We start from the raw sequence: 16559 nt of genomic DNA, 5'->3' as shown, positions 1-16559 counted from the left end.
GGGGGTGGGGGGGTGGGGGGGTGGTGGAGGTGTGCTCGAAAACCGGGACAAACCTTTTCTCTGCCTGAGGCTCCCAGAAAAGGGAGTTGGAGTGGGAGGAGCCACACCTAGGGCTGCATCCCAGGGACTGCTAGGCCAGGACCCACCTGGAGAGGGCTTAAAGGCGAAAGCTGCACAGGGCCCCAGAGAAAGGAGAGCGCCCCACTGTGAATGGACGCCGGGCACTGGGGTGAAGCCGAAGGCCGCTGCCACACAGCCGCGCATCTCTCCCGGTTGGGGCGGGGGGGGGGGGCTCCCGGCGTACCCGCGCGTCGGAGCGAGCAGGGCATGCGGCACCTGACGGTAACGTAGGAGTTTGGAGTTTTACAGCGGTCTAGAGTAAGTTTTATATCCGTAAGGAAGCGCAAACTTGCTTTCCCTGAGGTTCAGGGATCCCGATGGGGGGATACGAGAGCGTCGCGGGGTCAGAAGGCCTCTTAATGGTGACACCACGCCGGTTAGAAGGGTTTGCACCACCAAATTTCGAATTAATAACAGGAAGAGCTGGGCGTGCCCTCTAAAGCTGTGTCAAAGGAAGCCCACTTGCATCCCCCCACTTTACACGGCGCTGGGTGGGAAGCGCAGTCCGCTCGGGCGCGAACCTCGGGCCTCGGAGCGCCCGGGAGGCGTGGCGCGGCCGGAGACTACATTCCCCGAAGGCCTCCGCGGCGGCGCACTTCCGCCTCCGTAGCCGACGTCTTCCGGCGCTGACCCGGCGCTCGGCGCTCGGGGAGGGATTTTCTAGGTAAGTGGGGAAACTCTGGGTAACCGTATCTGATCTCTCTGAAGAAGTGTGGCTTTCCTTGAGGACGTGTGTTTGTACTCCCCTGAAACAAGGTCGTAAAACCGGGCAGCGTCTCCTCTTCCTCTCCTCCTTTCTACTCCCCCATTCTGGATAGGAACGGTCGTGCGCAGGCAGGCCAGAGGGAAGGTGATGAAGCCTCGAGTGAAGGCCACACTCCCAATAGTGGTGGTCTAGGTAATTGGGCCCACTCGCCCACGGAAAATAATCTGAGCTGGTTGAGATGTTGAGAAACGGCAGCCTTGCGGAGAGCTAACAAGAGTGTGGAGAAGCAGGACCCAGACTCTAGGGGAAGCAAGAGACGGAGTGCATACACCCATCACTTAGGCTGCTCTTGCCTGAAGAGACACCTGAGAATCCCAGCTTTAATGTTGGCGGACTTGAAGTATAAGGGGCGCAAGTGTAGGGACACCTGGGTGGCTCAATCGATTAAGCCTCCGACTCCGGTCATGTCCTTAGGGTTGTGCGATCAAGCCTCACATTAGGCTCTGTGCTGGGCATGGAGCCTGCTTAAGATTCTCTCTCTCATTCTCCCCCTGCCCCCTTCCTGCTCTCACTGCCTCTCTCACAACATAAGTATAAAAGTGCTGAAAACTTGGAGTCTGAATAATCACCCCACATTTGAGCAGAGAACCACAAATGAAGGTACCCTCAAGAAAATATTGAACTGGCATAGGCACTTCTCCCAAATTCAGGTTATCTTGGAGGTGTAAGGAGCCTTAACCTTCAGGATGGACCAGACTAGTGGTGTGCCCAGGCGTTGACCGAAGCAAATGAAAATACAATACCTTATAGAAATACTTTAAAGAAAGCTGTTGTCATCTCAAACATCCAAGTATTCACACACACACACACACCTTTTCTTAGTAACTTCCAGCACATTCTCAAAGATAACCAAATATTCAGGGAAGTAAGACATCATGAAACACATGCAGAAATAGCAGAAAACAAATACACAAAAGTTCCGGATTTGTCAGAGAAAGAATATAAAATTGCAATCTTTTGTATTTTTAAAGAGAGAAAATAAGCTAAAAATATCTACAAAACCAAGAAAGCTTAAGAAATTGACATATCAGATTTGGCGAAGTGACCAAACAACATTTAAAAATAGGTAATTAAAAATAAAAAACTGTCTAACAGCAAATCACACAAAAGAATTAATCATCTCTAATATAGGTAAGAAGAAATTGTCCAGAAACTGGTGGGCAGAGACAGTGAGATGAAGAGACAAGAGACAGAAGAGGCAGAAATAAGGCTAAGTAAAACACATGAAACCATTGGGCAGGAAAGCCCAACATAAGTTTAATCAGATTCCCAGGGGAAATAAAGAAAAACTATAAGAAATATTTGAAGAGTTAATGGCTAGGAGTTTTCCAGAACTGATGAAAGGACGTACCAAGCTACAGATTGAAGAAGCCCGATGAAACTCAAAGAGGATAAATAAAAATAAGTCCACAACTATATACATCATGGTGAAATAATAGAATGTAGAAGGTAAATAAAAATCTCAAAAGCAATTAGACAAAAAGGTCAATTAACTTCAGAGAAGTAACACCTGACTTCCCAATAGCATTAATGAAAGCTAAATAAATGAGGAATAACATCTTCATTGTTTTTAAAATATGTGCCTATCTAGAACTCTGTATAGCAAAAATCTTTCAGGAATGGAGACACAAGTCCCTTTTATACTACTAAAACCAGGAATTTCATCATGAGCAGACCCTAAGGAAAGGAAATTCTAAACGTATTTCACACAAAAGGAAAATAATCCCAGATGGATGGTTGGAGACACAAGAATAAAGCCCAAGGAAAGTGGTCAAATGTGAATAAGCTAAATGATTAACTGTATAAAACAGTAGTGTTATTTATGTCTTTAACATACAGAATTAAATCCAAGACAGTGATGCTTCCATTGCTAGCTATAACAGAATAGCTTGTTGTAAACTATTTTTACTAGAAATAGCTAGAAGAGCTGTATAAAATACAAATATATTTACTTGAAAGCACTGGAGAGCTCCCAAAGCAGCCAGGAATTGAGGATCCAAGATACCAAAGAGAAAGGAAGCTCACTGCGATAAGCCCACCATACTTCATGCCTCCTCTCCCAGAGGGACAGTTGACAGTACTTAGTCACATCGTTGTAAAATGTTTGAAAAACAAAAGACTAGAAAGCATTCAAAGCAGCAAAAGAGAAAAAGGCATTTTACCTTTGCAGAGAAAATACTGGAAGAATGGTCCAAACAAAATGCCACAGGTATCTAACAAGCTAATGGAGAGAACAAAATAAAAAATATTAATTCAGACAGTGAGAACATGTCAAAGGCCTCCTGAACACTCAAATGCCCCAAATCCAGGAATCACAGTGGGTAATTTGACTCTTATGGGAGGAGTCGTGGTGTCAGTAGAGGGATGAAGTTTCATCTTTGACCAGATGGTCAAAGGTTCTGGCTTGAACCAGAGGGTAATGGGCTGGATGCCAACCCTGGCCCAGAGAAATCCCAGGATATTACAGCCACAGACACCATGCCTCACCACCCCCAACCTAACCTAGAAGCAGTTCTACAGCTTCTGGAAAGGCATGGCTTTCACCTACCACGCTCCTGCCCAGAAATGGTCCCTGTGTCTACCCAGAGGTTGCCAAGTCAGTGGCATTTCCTGGTTCATGGACCCAATTCAGAGGTGAGGGTGACTTCACTGACTCAAAGAGCCAGCAACCCAGCAGAACTGCGGTGGTGAATCTGCCAAGAAGTTTGTGGCATTGGGGCCCTTCCGTGGGACAAAAATAGCTTCCATGCTGGGGAGTTTTATGAACTACCTGCAGGCCCTGCAGGATTCTGCACACCTTCCTCCACCTGCACAGTCTCTGTCCTCTGCCACTGAGGCCCTTGAAGAGACCTGTAGGGCTCAGAAGGAGGTGGTGACCTCTGTACTGCTGAGTCAGCAATGAGAGACCCAGGAGCTTGTGTAGGGGATGCCGTGCAGGGAAAGATGAGGAGTAAAAAGCTGGAGCTGGATAGAAAGAGGTTTAGGGGGATCAGAAGGAGAACAGAAAGGGATGGGGAGGGCAGCCTGAGTGGCTTAGTGGTTTAGCGCCACCTTCAGCCCAGGGTGTGATCCTGGAGACCTAGGATCGAGTCCCACGTTGGGCTCCCTGCATGGAGCCTGCTTCTCCCTCTGCCTGTGTCTCTGCCTCTCTCTCTCTCTGTCTCTCATGAATAAATGAATAAAATCTTTAAAAAAAGAAAGGGATGCGGAGAGGAGGACAAGGGACAGAGGGATGGGAGCCAGAAAAATACCCCCAGGGAACCCTTCCTGGGAGCTCTAGGTTGCTCAGTGAGGTGGGATCTTGCACAAGCTACAGGAATCCTTTCCTTCATGCCCACCCACCCCTACCTTTAGCCAGGCCAAATTAGCTGTCGGGAAGGGTATTCTGGGTCTTTTCCCCCTTTCAATTTATTTTCCAGTTTCACAACACAAACACTTTGACGGGTAGAGATTAAGGAATCACACCCCTGACATTGCCCAACCCACCTGGATGCCTCGACTTTATACTACATGTTACTTAAAGGAGAGATAATGGGTGGGAAGACTCTGTCCCCACACCAGGCATTTTACAGGCTCCTCTTTCTACTATGCGTCAAATACAAGTCAATGTTGTTACAGCTAGGGAAATATAATTTATTTTTTAAATACCACTGAATTCACAGGAGATTTGGTCATTGTGTAGTACAGTGGTTTTCAAATTTGAACATACATGAGAATATCTTAGAGCACTGGTTGAAACAGATTTCTGGGCCCCAGGCTGCTATTTTCTCATTCAGCAGGTTGGTTCCAAAGCATTAGCAGTTCTAAAAAGTTCCCAGATAATGCTGACGCTGCTGGTCCAAGGACTGCACTTTGAGTACTGCTAATCTGAGTTATAAGAAATACAGCTGCTTTTAGGGATGTTCTGTTTGTTTTGTTTTTGTTTTATTTTTTTCCAAACTCTCTCCTCTAGCTTATTCAAGACTCTTAGCCATTTTTTTCTAGCCTTATCCCTTCCTCAAATATGTCCAAACAACATTTCATGGAGGATATAAACCAGAATAGTAACAAGAATAGCAAGAATGAAAATGAAACTCCAGATTCTTTTTTAAGATTTTATTTATTTATTCATGAGAGACACACAGAGAGAGGCAGAGACATAGGCAGAGAGAGAAGCAGGCTCCATGCAAGGAGCTTGATGCAGGACTGGATCCCAAGATTGTGGGATCGCGCCCTGAGCAAAAGGCAGATGCTCAACTGCTGAGCCACCTAGGTGCCCCAAAACCCCAGATTCTTAAATACAGAGAACAAAAACTGGTGGTTGCCAGAGGGGAGGTGGTGGTAGGGATAGGCAAAATAGATGAAGAGGATTAAGAGGTACAAAGTTCCAGTTATAAAAATAAGTCAGGGAAATGATAAGTACAGCAAAAGGAATATAGTCTATAATATTGTCATAACGTCAAATGGTGACTACAGTAATCTCTGTGAGCACTGAATATTGTGTACACCTGAAACTAATAAAACATTGTAACATTGTCAATTATTTTTCAATAAAAAAATGATACTCAAAGTGTATACATTATGTACAGCTAAAGTGTATCAGTTATACCTTAATAAAGGGATGCAGGGGTTTTTTTGCGTGTTTTTTTTTTTTTTAATGAAAATAAAACCTTGTGCTCTTCATTTTTCTGCAGAATTTCTACAAGTATCTTGTTTGACCAGGTAAGCTGAAAAGAAATAGAAGTGTGTTGTTGGCAGAGAGGGGCAGTCCTGGGCTGGTCCTGAGAATATGCTCCAGCCCCAGCGGCAGTGACAGTACAGTACAGGCGCCCTCCTGGTGGGTGCTAGGCCTGGCTTCCTTTTTTTTTTTTTTTTTTTTTTTTATGATAGTCACACACACACACACACACACACACACACACACAGAGGCAGAGACATAGGCAGAGGGAGAAGCAAGCTCTATGCACCGGGAGCCCGACGTGGGATTCGATCCCGGGTCTCCAGGATCGCGCCCTGGGCCAAAGGCAGGCGCTAAACCGCTGCGCCACCCAAGGATCCCTAGGCCTCGTTTCCTGAGATGGCTCCTTTGCCCTAGGGTCTCACCCAAGTAAGAAAGGGGTGTATCTCTCACAACAAAGCAGCAGGCCTAAGTCTAGAGCCTTCCTAAGAAGTCCTGTGTGGCAGCAGGCTTGGGAAGCACCAGAAGGAGGGAGATGGTGAGGACCAGGTAGGGGGGCAGTGGGCTTTCCTAGGACTGGAGAAGAGAGCCTGAGAGCCCCACATGGCAGCTGCTTCACACAGGCCCAGGCTTGGCCGCAAGGAGTTAGTTGCATTTGTGGTCAAATGGCATTCTCTAAAAATCAGATTGAATCCCCAGATAATTTTATTAATTAAGAGTAAGAATTTTGGTATCCCTGGGTGGCTCAGTGGTTTAGCACCTGCCTTCAGCCCAGGGCATGATCCTGGAGTCCCAGGATCGAGTCCCACATCGGGATCCCTGCGTGGAGCCTCCTTCTCCCTCTGCCTGTGTCTCTGCCTCCCTCTTTCTCTCTCTCTGTCTCTCATGAATAAATAAATAAACCTTAAAAAAAAAAGAGTATGAATTTTAATTCATGTCTAACATGCTATACTCCTGAGTGACTCAGTGGGTTAAGCCACCTACTCTTGATTTGAGCTCAAGTCATGTTCTCAGGGTCTGTGCCGGGGGTGCAGCCTACTTTAGATTCTCTCCCTCTCCCTTGCCCCTCTCCAGCTCTCTAAATAAACAAACAAAAGCAAAAAAAAAAAAAAAAGGAAGAAGAAGAAGAAGGGGACCTGGGTGGTTCAATTGGTTAAAATGTCCAACTCTCCAACTCTTGATTTTGGCTTGGGTTAAGATTGCAGGGTCCTGAGTTTGAGCCCCAACATGGGGCTCTGTGCTCAATGCAGAGTCCGCTTGAGATTCCCTCCATCTACCCCTCACCTCACCACTAAAAAAATAAGTCTTAAAAAAAAAAGATAAAATGCTACCCTTTTCTGAATTTCTCAGGGGAATGGCAGTGCCCTCTTTTTACTTTTCTTCAAAGCAGATGTTCAGCTAAACCTTAAATTAGGGCTTACCAGTGTGTTACCCCTGCTGGCAGGTTGCAGTGACCCTGTTTGTATTTACTTAAGCTATCCTCTTCTCCCCTACAGGTGGTCAGTCGTTCAAGTATTTTTTTTTTCTGACTGATTTAAACCATTTTCCTTGTTGAGGATCTCATTTTCAGTAATATATTTCTTGGAAATAGATTTCGTCTTTGCAATTTTTTCAGTTTCGAGGTAATAGCATCATTTTGTCCTCCTTCATGCTGCACACTCAGATCTTAACTCAGGGCCCTCCACCTAGTATGTGCTTGGTAAAAATTTATGGACAGAGGTAATGGACAATTGTAAATCCACCTGATGCCCTCCTAGTCAATACTTTGCTCTCTTGAGTGACCTGGGACAAATTTCTTAATATTTTGTGTACCTCAATTTCCTCAACTGTAAAATGGGCACATTACTAGAACCTACCCCCTAGGGTTGTTGTTGACTAAATGAGTTAACATGTTGGACAGTGTGTGGCTCAAAGCACTGTAGATGTGTCTTGCCACTATTTTGTTGTAATTATCACATCATCATCATTAGAAGCAACTGTGTTGTAATGGGCACAGCATTGGACCTGAGTTAGAAAATGTGACAGTAGCTGTACAGTCTTTGTGCACTTCACCTCCCCTCCCTGCCACTCATTTTGTCCTTAAAATGGGGACTGCCATAGTCCCACGTATAAGGAAGAGCTGATGCTGTGAGGATTTAGTGAGTTAACATCTGTAAAGCACTTTGCACCAGGCTCGACTCCTAGTTGGTGTTCTTTAAGATGTCTGGTCCTGGAGGCCCTGGGTGCTGTGGTGGGTTGAGCTTCTGACTCTTGGTTTTGGATCAGGTGATGATCCTCGGATGGTGAGACCCAGCCCCACATGGGGCTCTGAGCTTAGGGAGGAGTCTGCTAAAGTTTCTCTCTCCCTCTCCCACTGCCACTCCCCACTCTCATTAAAGTGAATAAATAAATCTTTTTTAAAAAAAAGCAGTCCTAGGGCAAACAGGCTGGGATTGTTGGAGCGCTGGCCTTCGGCAGGGGGAGCTCTCCCCAGGAGTGCCCTGGTAGGGGCGAAGGCCGCAGGCCCTGCTCACCTTCGGGCGTGGGTGCCGCATACATTCGGGCGGCCACGAGGGGGCGGTGCCAGACTGCAGAGGGTGCCAGGGTGAGGCAGCGCCTAGACAAGCCAGCCTCGGGTGCCAGCCATCCTCTCCTTTTCTTCCTTCTCCAGTGTTTGGAATTTCAGAGCGTGGAAGGAGGTACCGGCCCTTGAGGCCTCTAACCCTGGCTCCTGCAACGGGAGTACTTGACAAGAAGGGAGATTGGCGTCGATGTCAGCTATGGTAAGACCTGCTAATCTAAGGTGCCCCCGTTGTAATAATGTAACCTAAGGGTGCCCAGCAACTCTGAGAGCAAAGGGTGTTTTATTTTTTCACAACTTCTTCTTTTGAAAGATTCCAAGCCAATAGAAATGTTTTTGGGGCACCTGGGTGGCTCAGTGGTTGAGCTTCTGGCCTTGGGCTGGAGTTGTCGGGGTCCTGGGATCCATTCCTGCATCAGGCTCCCCGCAGGGAACCTGCTTCTCCCTTTACCTATGTCTCAGCTTTTCTCTGTGTGTCTTATGAATAAATAAATAAATCTTTAAAATTGTGCAACAAAAAAAATAAATAAATAAAAAAATAAAATAAAATTGTGCAACAAACATCCTTGCAACTTTCATCTGTATTCTTGAATTGTCAATATGCTTTACCAAATTATTTATACACACCCATATATTTTATTCTTGGCTAAATTATGTGAGAGTTACTTGCAGACATTCTGATACTTTACCCCTAAATACTTAAGCCTGCATCTCCTAAGAACAAGGACAGCCACAATGCTATTATCACACCTAAGAAACTTCACATTGATATATTTAAATATATATGGTTCCATATTTAAACTTCCCTAATTGGTCCATTTATATTTTGTATAGCTGTAGTTTTGTTTTGTTTGTGATCCAGGATCCTGTCAGTGTTCATCTCATTTTTTCTTTCATGACATTTTTGAAGAGTCTAGAGAACTTGTAGAAGATTTCACAATCTGAATTTGTCCTTTTTATTCTTCAGGGTTAGATTCAGGTACATCACTTTTGTTAAAATACTACAGAGGCCTCGTTATCTATTTCCCATTACATCCTTATCAAGAAGCCCATCTTGTAGACTTGTACCATATTGGTAACACTAAGCTGGGTCACTGGGCTACATACGAATTTCCTATCCTTGCTTTTATCTCCCCACCAAAAGACAACCAGATCAACACACTATCAAAAGCAACAAACTAAATTCAGGATGTAAGGCAAATATCACAGTTTCTCTAACCATCTATGGAATGGAATGGGTGGGGAGGAGAAGGAAAGGCTGATTTATTTATTTATTTTATTTATTTATCTATCTTTAAAGATTTTATCTATTTATTTGACAGAGAGAGCACAAGGAAGGGGGAGTGACAGGCAGAGGGAGGGGGAGAAGCAGACACCCTACTGACTGAGCCCCCCAGGTTCCCCAAAAAGGCTGTTTTAGAATAAAAGATTTAAGAGTCATATATATGGCTACAAACATTGAATAGATCTTGTTTGAATCCTTTTTTAATTTACTTATTTGACAGTGGGAGACAGACAAGAGACAGAGAGAGAGAGCACAAGCAGGTGGAATGGCAGGCAGAGGGAGAGGGAGAAGCAGACTCCCTGCTGAGCAGGGAGTCCAACTCAGGACTTGATTCCGGGCCCTGAGGTCATGGCCTGAGTCAAAGGCAGATACCGAATCAACTGAGCCACCCAGGTACCCCAAAACACTTTTTTTTTTAAAGATTTTGTTTATTCATGAGAGAGAGAGAGAGAGAGAGGCAGAGACACAGTCAGAGGGAGAAGCAGGCTTCATGCAGGGAGCCTGACGTGGGACTCAATCCTGGGACTCCAGGATCAGGCCCTGGGCTGAAGGCAACGCTAAACCATTGAGCCACCCGGACTACCTGGCCCCAAAACACTTTAAATTGTAATATATTCACGCGATGGATTATACAGCAGCAAAAAATAGTGAAAAAAGATTTATCATGCTGGAAAAATCTCAGAAATAACGAGTGAAAAAAGTAAATTTAGAGTGATACAACTGATATACCAAAGATAACATTGCATATATATATCATATATATATGATATGATATATATATATATTATATATGATACATATATATGATATACTGGATTTCCTTTCTTCTCTTTTATTGTGTTAAAATACATATACAACTTGCCATCTTAACACTTTTTAAGCATATAGTTCAGTGGTATTAAATATATCCATTGTTGTATAGCCATTACAACACCCCATCCCCCATCCATCCTCACCCATCCCCTAGCTTCATAACTCTTTCACCCCATCCCCCATCCATCCGCACCCATCCCCTAGCTTCATAACTCTTTTCATCTTATAAATCTGAAACTCTATACCTATTAAGGAATAATTCCCTGTTTTCCCCTCTCCCCAGCCCCTGGCAACCACCATTATACTTTCTTTATGTTGACTACTCTAAATACTTCATACAAGTAGAATTATTCAGTATTTGTCTTTTTGTGACTGGCTTGTTTCACCTAGCATAATGCTTTCGGAATTCATCCACATTGTAGCATGTTACAGAATCTCCTTCATTTTTAAGGTCAAATAATATTCTATGGGATGTATATACCACATTTTGGAAATCCATTCATTGGTTGATGGATACTTGGCTTGCTTCCATGTTTTAACTATTGTAAATAATACTGCTATGAACACGGGGCTCTTCAAGACCCTGCTTTTCCCTTCTTTTAGGCATATACCCAGAAGTAGAATTGCTGGTCATATGCTAATTCTATTTTTTAATTTTTTGAGGAAACTCTATACTGTTTTTCAAAGAGGCTATATACCATTTTACGTTCTCACCAACAGTTTACAAGTGTTCCAAGTTCTCCATACCCTCACTAACACTTGTTGTTTTCTTTTCCTTTCTTTTCTTTTTTTTTTTTTTTAGGATTTATTTATTCAAGGAAGAGAGCAGGAGGAGGGGCAGTGGGAATGGGAGAGAGAATCCTCAAGAGACTCCCCACTGAGTCTGGAGCCTGATTCAGGGCTCAATTCCAGGGTCCTGGGATCATGAACTGAACCAAAATCAAGAGCTCCCCACTTAACCAACTGAACCACCCAAGCTCCCCAACACCTATTGTTTTCTGTCTTTTAATAGTAGCTATCCAAATGGATATGAAGTGGGGCCTCTTTGTAGTTTTGATTTGAATTTCCATAATGGTTAGTGATGTTAAGCATCTTATCATGTGCTTCTTGGCTGTTCACGCATCTTCTTTGGAAAAATGTCTGTTCAGATTCTTTGCCCATTTTGAGGCTGTTTGTTTTTTTGTTGTTGAGTTTTAGGAGTTTTCTATATATTCTGGATATTCATCTCTTATCAGAATCACTTATTTATTTCCTAAGAAAACAGTGCTAGAGACTGTTTATGGATACATGCATATAGAGTAAAAACATAAAGCCACATATAGGAAAGACCAACACTATTCAGTGAAGGTTAGGATAGGGAAAGGCACATAGGAAGCTTCCGTCATAGCTGTTGAATTTTCTCTTTTTTTTGAAAGATTGTAATGATTTATTCATAAGAGACATGAAGAGAGAGGCAGAGACACAGACAGAGGGGACAGGCATCCTGAGTTTTATTTCTTAGAGTCGATCATAAATGAGTGCTCATTATGTTATTATCTTTCCTTTCTTGTGTTCTCCTGAGATTATTTAACATATTAAAAAAAATAAAGTGGGATCCCTGGGTGGCGCAGCGGTTTGGCGCCTGCCTTTGGCCCAGGGCGCGATCCTGGAGACCCGGGATCGAATCCCACGTCGGGCTCCCTGCATGGAGCCTGCTTCTCCCTCTGCCTATGTCTCTGACTCTCTCTCTCTCTGTGTGACTATCATAAATAAAAAAAAATAAAAAAAAAATAAAGTATATAACAGGTCCCTTGGCTGGCATGCAACACTTGATCTCAGGGTTGTGAGTTCAAGCCCTGTGTTGGGTGTAGAGATTGCTTTAGAAAAATACATAAAATAGGGGATCCCTGGGTGGCTCAGCGGTTTGGCGCCTGTCTTTGGCCCAGGGCGTGATCCTGGAGTCCCGGGATTGAGTCCCACGTCAGGCTCTGGGCATGGAGCCTGCTTCTCCCTCCTCCTGTGTCTCTGCCTCTCTCTCTCTCTCTCTCTATGTCTATCATAAATAAATAAATTAATCTTAAAAAAAAAAGAAAATACATAAAATGTAGCTTCTTTTTTTTTTTTTTAAATGTAGCTTCTTAAAGAAAAAAAAAGACTTTAAAAAGAGAGCAAAAAAAGAGCAACTACTAGATTCAAAAAGCTTAACATAGGGGACCTGGGTGGCTCAGTGGTTGAGCATCTGCCTTTGGCTCAGGTCATGATCCTGGAGTCCTGGGATCGAGTCCTGCATCAGGACTCCCCATGGGGAGCCTGCTTCTCCCTCTGCCTGTGTCTTTGCCTCTCTCTCTATCTCTGTGTCTCTCATGAATAAATAAATAAAATCTTAAAAAAAAAAAACAAAACTTAACCTACATTATCTACTTTAATCCTCCCCTCGTTTCTCACATCATCTGTCACCACTCTGTCCGTGCACACTGCAGTCGTACTGACCTCCTTACTGCCTTTTTAAAGAGCTTGGCATTGTCCTGCCACAAGACCTTTGCACTTGCTGTCCCTTCTACCTGGAATACTCTTCCCCATGAAAAGCATGGTTTCCTCCTCACCTCCTTCAGGTCTTTGCTCAAAGAACACCTTTCCAGCAAAGCCTTCCTTGACTAGCCCATCTCCCTTCCCTTACCCTGCTCTACTTTTTCCTCATAGCAATTGTCAGCTTCTGACAGATCATATAATTTACTGACTTACTATCTTTACTGTCCGTCTCCCCTTACTAGTATGTAAACTCTGTAAGAGCAGGGATTTTTCTCTGCTTTATTCACTGTTGTATTCCCAACACCTCAAACAGCTCAGCACATAGTATAGCACTTAATAAAGATGTGCTGAATCAGTGATTGAATGTATTTGTTACCTATTACTGCATTACAAATGACCCCCAAAATTTAGCAGCTTAAGCCACATTCTCTCACATGGTTTCTGAGGGTCATGCATCTAGGAGCTGCTTAGCTGGGTGGTTCAAGCTCAAATGCCCCATGAGACCGTAGTCAAGCTGTTGGCCAGAGCTGTAGCAGTAGCAAGGCCTGGCTGGGGCCGTAGAACGTACTTCCAAGCTCACAAACATGGTTGTTGGCAGACCTCATTCCTCTCTGGCCGTTGGCTGGGAGTTTCTGTTCCTAACCCTGTGGGCCTCTCCACAGGGCTGCCTCTTTCATGGCAGCTGGCTTCCCCCAAAGGGGTGAGAGAGGGAAAAGAAAGAAAAGAGGAAGGTAGAGAGAGTAAAAATAAGGCAGGGAAGAGAAAGAAAGAAAAAGACAAAAGAGGAAGAGAGGGGATGGAAGCACTTGAGACAAAAGACACAGTCTTTTATTACCTGATCACAAAAGTGACATACTATCCATGGCAGAGAAAATAATGGTCCCCAAAGACGTCCAAGTCCTAATCCCTAGAACCTGTGAATATGTTACCTGATGTGGGGAAGGGATTTAGCAGATTAAGTTAAGGATTTAGTTGAAGTGGGGGAGATTATCCTGCATTGGCCACATGGGCCCAATATAATCACAGGGTCCTTATCAGGGAAAGAGGGAGGCAGGACAGTTGGTGACAAAAAAAGAGGTGGCAGTGGGAACAGTGGTTGGAGTGATGTACTATGAGGATGGAAGGAGGGACCACGAGCCAGGGAACTCAGGCCTCCTTCACAGGCTGGAAAAGATAAGGAAATAGATTCCCCCTGGGAACTTCCAGAAGGAACACAGCCCTGCTGACAACTTGGTTTTAGCCCAGTAAGACCCATGGCGATGTCTGACCTCCAGAATTGCAAGGCAGTAGCTTTGTGCTGTTTTAAGCCACTAAGCTTGTGGTGATTTTTTCCAGCAAGAAGAGGAAATGATTATAGCACCACTCCCGCCATATTGTACTGGTTAGAAGTGAATCAGCCCACATTCACAGAGTGTGAACACCAGAATACACGATTGTTGGGGGGCACTTTAGAGGCTGCTTACTATAAGGAATGAATTCTTTTTTTTTTTTAAGATTTATTTATTTATTTATGATAGACATAGAAAGAGAGAGAGAGAGAGAGGCAGAGACACAGGAGGAGGGAGAAGCAGGCTCCATGCCAGGAGCCCAACGCGGGACTCGATCCCGGGATTACAGATAAGTAAACTGAGGCTCAGAAGAGTGAAGTAACTTGCCTGAGGTCGTATACCTAATGATGGTGGAGTGGGTTCATCTGATGCTCAGAATAAATTCCAAATCCTTTTGACAAATAGCTATGAGGGCCTATCCCATCTGGGCCCTGCCGGCCTCCCCAGTCTCCACAAACACAGTTCCTTGATTCCCACCAGAGGGGATTTTACACCTGCTGTTTCTTCTCCAAAATTGCTCTTCAGTGAGCTGGCTTTTTCTCACCTTCAGGTCTCAGTTCAAATACAAGTCTTCCCTGATAACAAAATAATTTTTCTCACCTCTTTTTACTTTATCTTTACTTCTTTTGTTTGTTTACTGTCTAACACCTGTTTGCATTATTCCCAGCCCTCATGAGGACAGGGATTTTGCCTGTTTTGTTCATTGCTGTTTCCCCAGCACTGGAAGGTAGTAGGTCCTCAGTAAGTCTTTGCTGAACGAATGAATGAGTGACTCCACAGGGAGGTGAAATAGATAATCTATTCAACTCACTTCTCGAGGCATCTTGAAATAAGAGTTCTTACCTGGCGAGCTTATAAAGATTAAAAGATAGAAATAAAAGAAGTCACAAGGCCTAGAGCCACAGGATATATATTTTTTTTTAATGAGAGTTTCAGTTCTCTGACCACCAACAGGCTGGACCTGGGGGTGTTCACGGGGCTCTGGGCTGAGAGTCCTTTGTCTCCAGAGAAGGCAGATCCTGGCAGGAGGGGTAAGCAATCCACCAGCACCACTATTTGGGTAATAACTAAGCCTTTTCTTCCCAGGCTGGTTCTGCTGGTCCCCACACCCATTCCCACAGGCTAAAATCTTCCCTACTTAGCCAGGAACTGGAGCTCTCTGAAGACTCTGCAGGTCAACTCTGGATTGAATGAGGCTTGTCAGAGAGAATTGATTAGGGAGGCTGGGTCCTTAAGATCTTGGACAAAGAACCTGTTTTCTCAATCTCTCTCCCTCTTTTTGGAGGGATAGGGGGACTTGAGTAAAGAGAGTTGAATTATCTCCGTTCACTCCCATAGTTGGTTTATGCAAGACTCCCCACCTCCTCTACTCTGTTTAATAAATATCTTTTAATTTGTATGTCCTCTCTCTGCCCCCTACTCACCCTCTCAAAAAAATTTTTTTTAAGATTTTATTTATTCATGAGAGACACAGAGAGGCAGAGACATAGGCAGAGGGAGAAGCAGGCTCCCTGCGGGGAGCCCTATGTGGGACTCGATCCCAGGATCCTAGGATTATGTCCTGAGCCAAAGGCAGACACTCAACCACCGAGCCATCCAGGTGCCCCTCAAAAAAAAAAAATTTTAGTTATATCATTTGTGGATTCACCCAAGTTTCTTTGAATTTATCTAGTTCAGGAGTCAATAAAGTTTTTTCTGTAAAGAGCTAGGTGTATATGTTCAAGGCTTTGTAAAACTCAGCTCTGCTGTGGTAGTGCAAGAGCAGTCACAGACCATAGATAAATGAACAAGCATGGCTGTCTTCTAATAAAACTTTGTGGATGCTGAAATTTGAATTTCATACAATTTTTATATGTCACAAAATATTTTTTAAAAAGATTTTATTCATGAAAGATGCAGAGAGAGAGGCAGAGACACAGGCAGAGGAAGAAGCAGGATCCCCGTGGAGCAGGGAGCCCAATGTGGGACTCAGTCCCAGGACCCCGGGATCACTACCTGAGCCAAAGGCAGATGCTCAACCACTGAGCCATCCAGGCATCCACAAAATATTCTTTTGATTTTTTTCCCCACCATTTAAAAACGTAATAATCATTCTTAGCTCTTGAGCCAAGCTGCACAAAAATAGATAAGTCAAAAAAAAAAAAAATAGATGACAAGTCAAATTTTGGCCAGAGGCCTCTGTGCATTGACCCCTGGTCTATATCATTGTTTTGAATGCTGCATAATTATCTCATAGTTTCCCAAATATTCCATACTTTATATATCTATTTCCTTCGAGGGGCATTTGTTTACCTCCTACTCCCAGCTACCATAAACAACAGCTGTAAGGAGCTTTCTTGGTCATATGGGAAGATCCCTGGGATATTTACCTGGAATTGCTGGGTTTCAGGGTATTAGGCTACACTCTGCAGTAGTGTATGAGAGACCCATTTCCTCCACATCCTACTGACATGTGGTGTTTTCCAATTTTCTTTTTTTTTTTAATTTTTATTTATTTATTCATGAGAGACAGAGAGAGAGAG

General features: G+C 44.0%; 1 long non-coding RNA gene across 3 annotated transcripts; it reads left to right on the top strand.

The window, feature by feature from the left end:
• The first annotated feature begins 292 nt into the window (after positions 1-292).
• LOC118354658 (uncharacterized) lies at positions 293-14247 on the top strand. Of its 3 annotated transcripts, none has more exons than XR_004815535.2 (3): positions 293-784; positions 8194-8305; positions 14227-14247. It is a non-coding gene; the product is annotated as an uncharacterized LOC118354658 (long non-coding RNA). The 3 variants fall into 3 exon arrangements; XR_004815536.2 differs by lacking the exon at positions 14227-14247 and adding an exon at positions 11004-11027; XR_004815533.2 differs by lacking the exon at positions 14227-14247 and adding an exon at positions 5560-5587 and having other exon boundaries at positions 8194-8302.
• The last annotated feature ends 2312 nt before the right edge of the window (positions 14248-16559 follow it).

Source organism: Canis lupus, chromosome 5, assembly GCF_003254725.2.
Source record: "Canis lupus dingo isolate Sandy chromosome 5, ASM325472v2, whole genome shotgun sequence".
Classification (NCBI taxonomy): Eukaryota; Metazoa; Chordata; class Mammalia; order Carnivora; family Canidae; genus Canis; species Canis lupus.
This window is presented reverse-complemented; position numbering and strand designations above follow the sequence as displayed.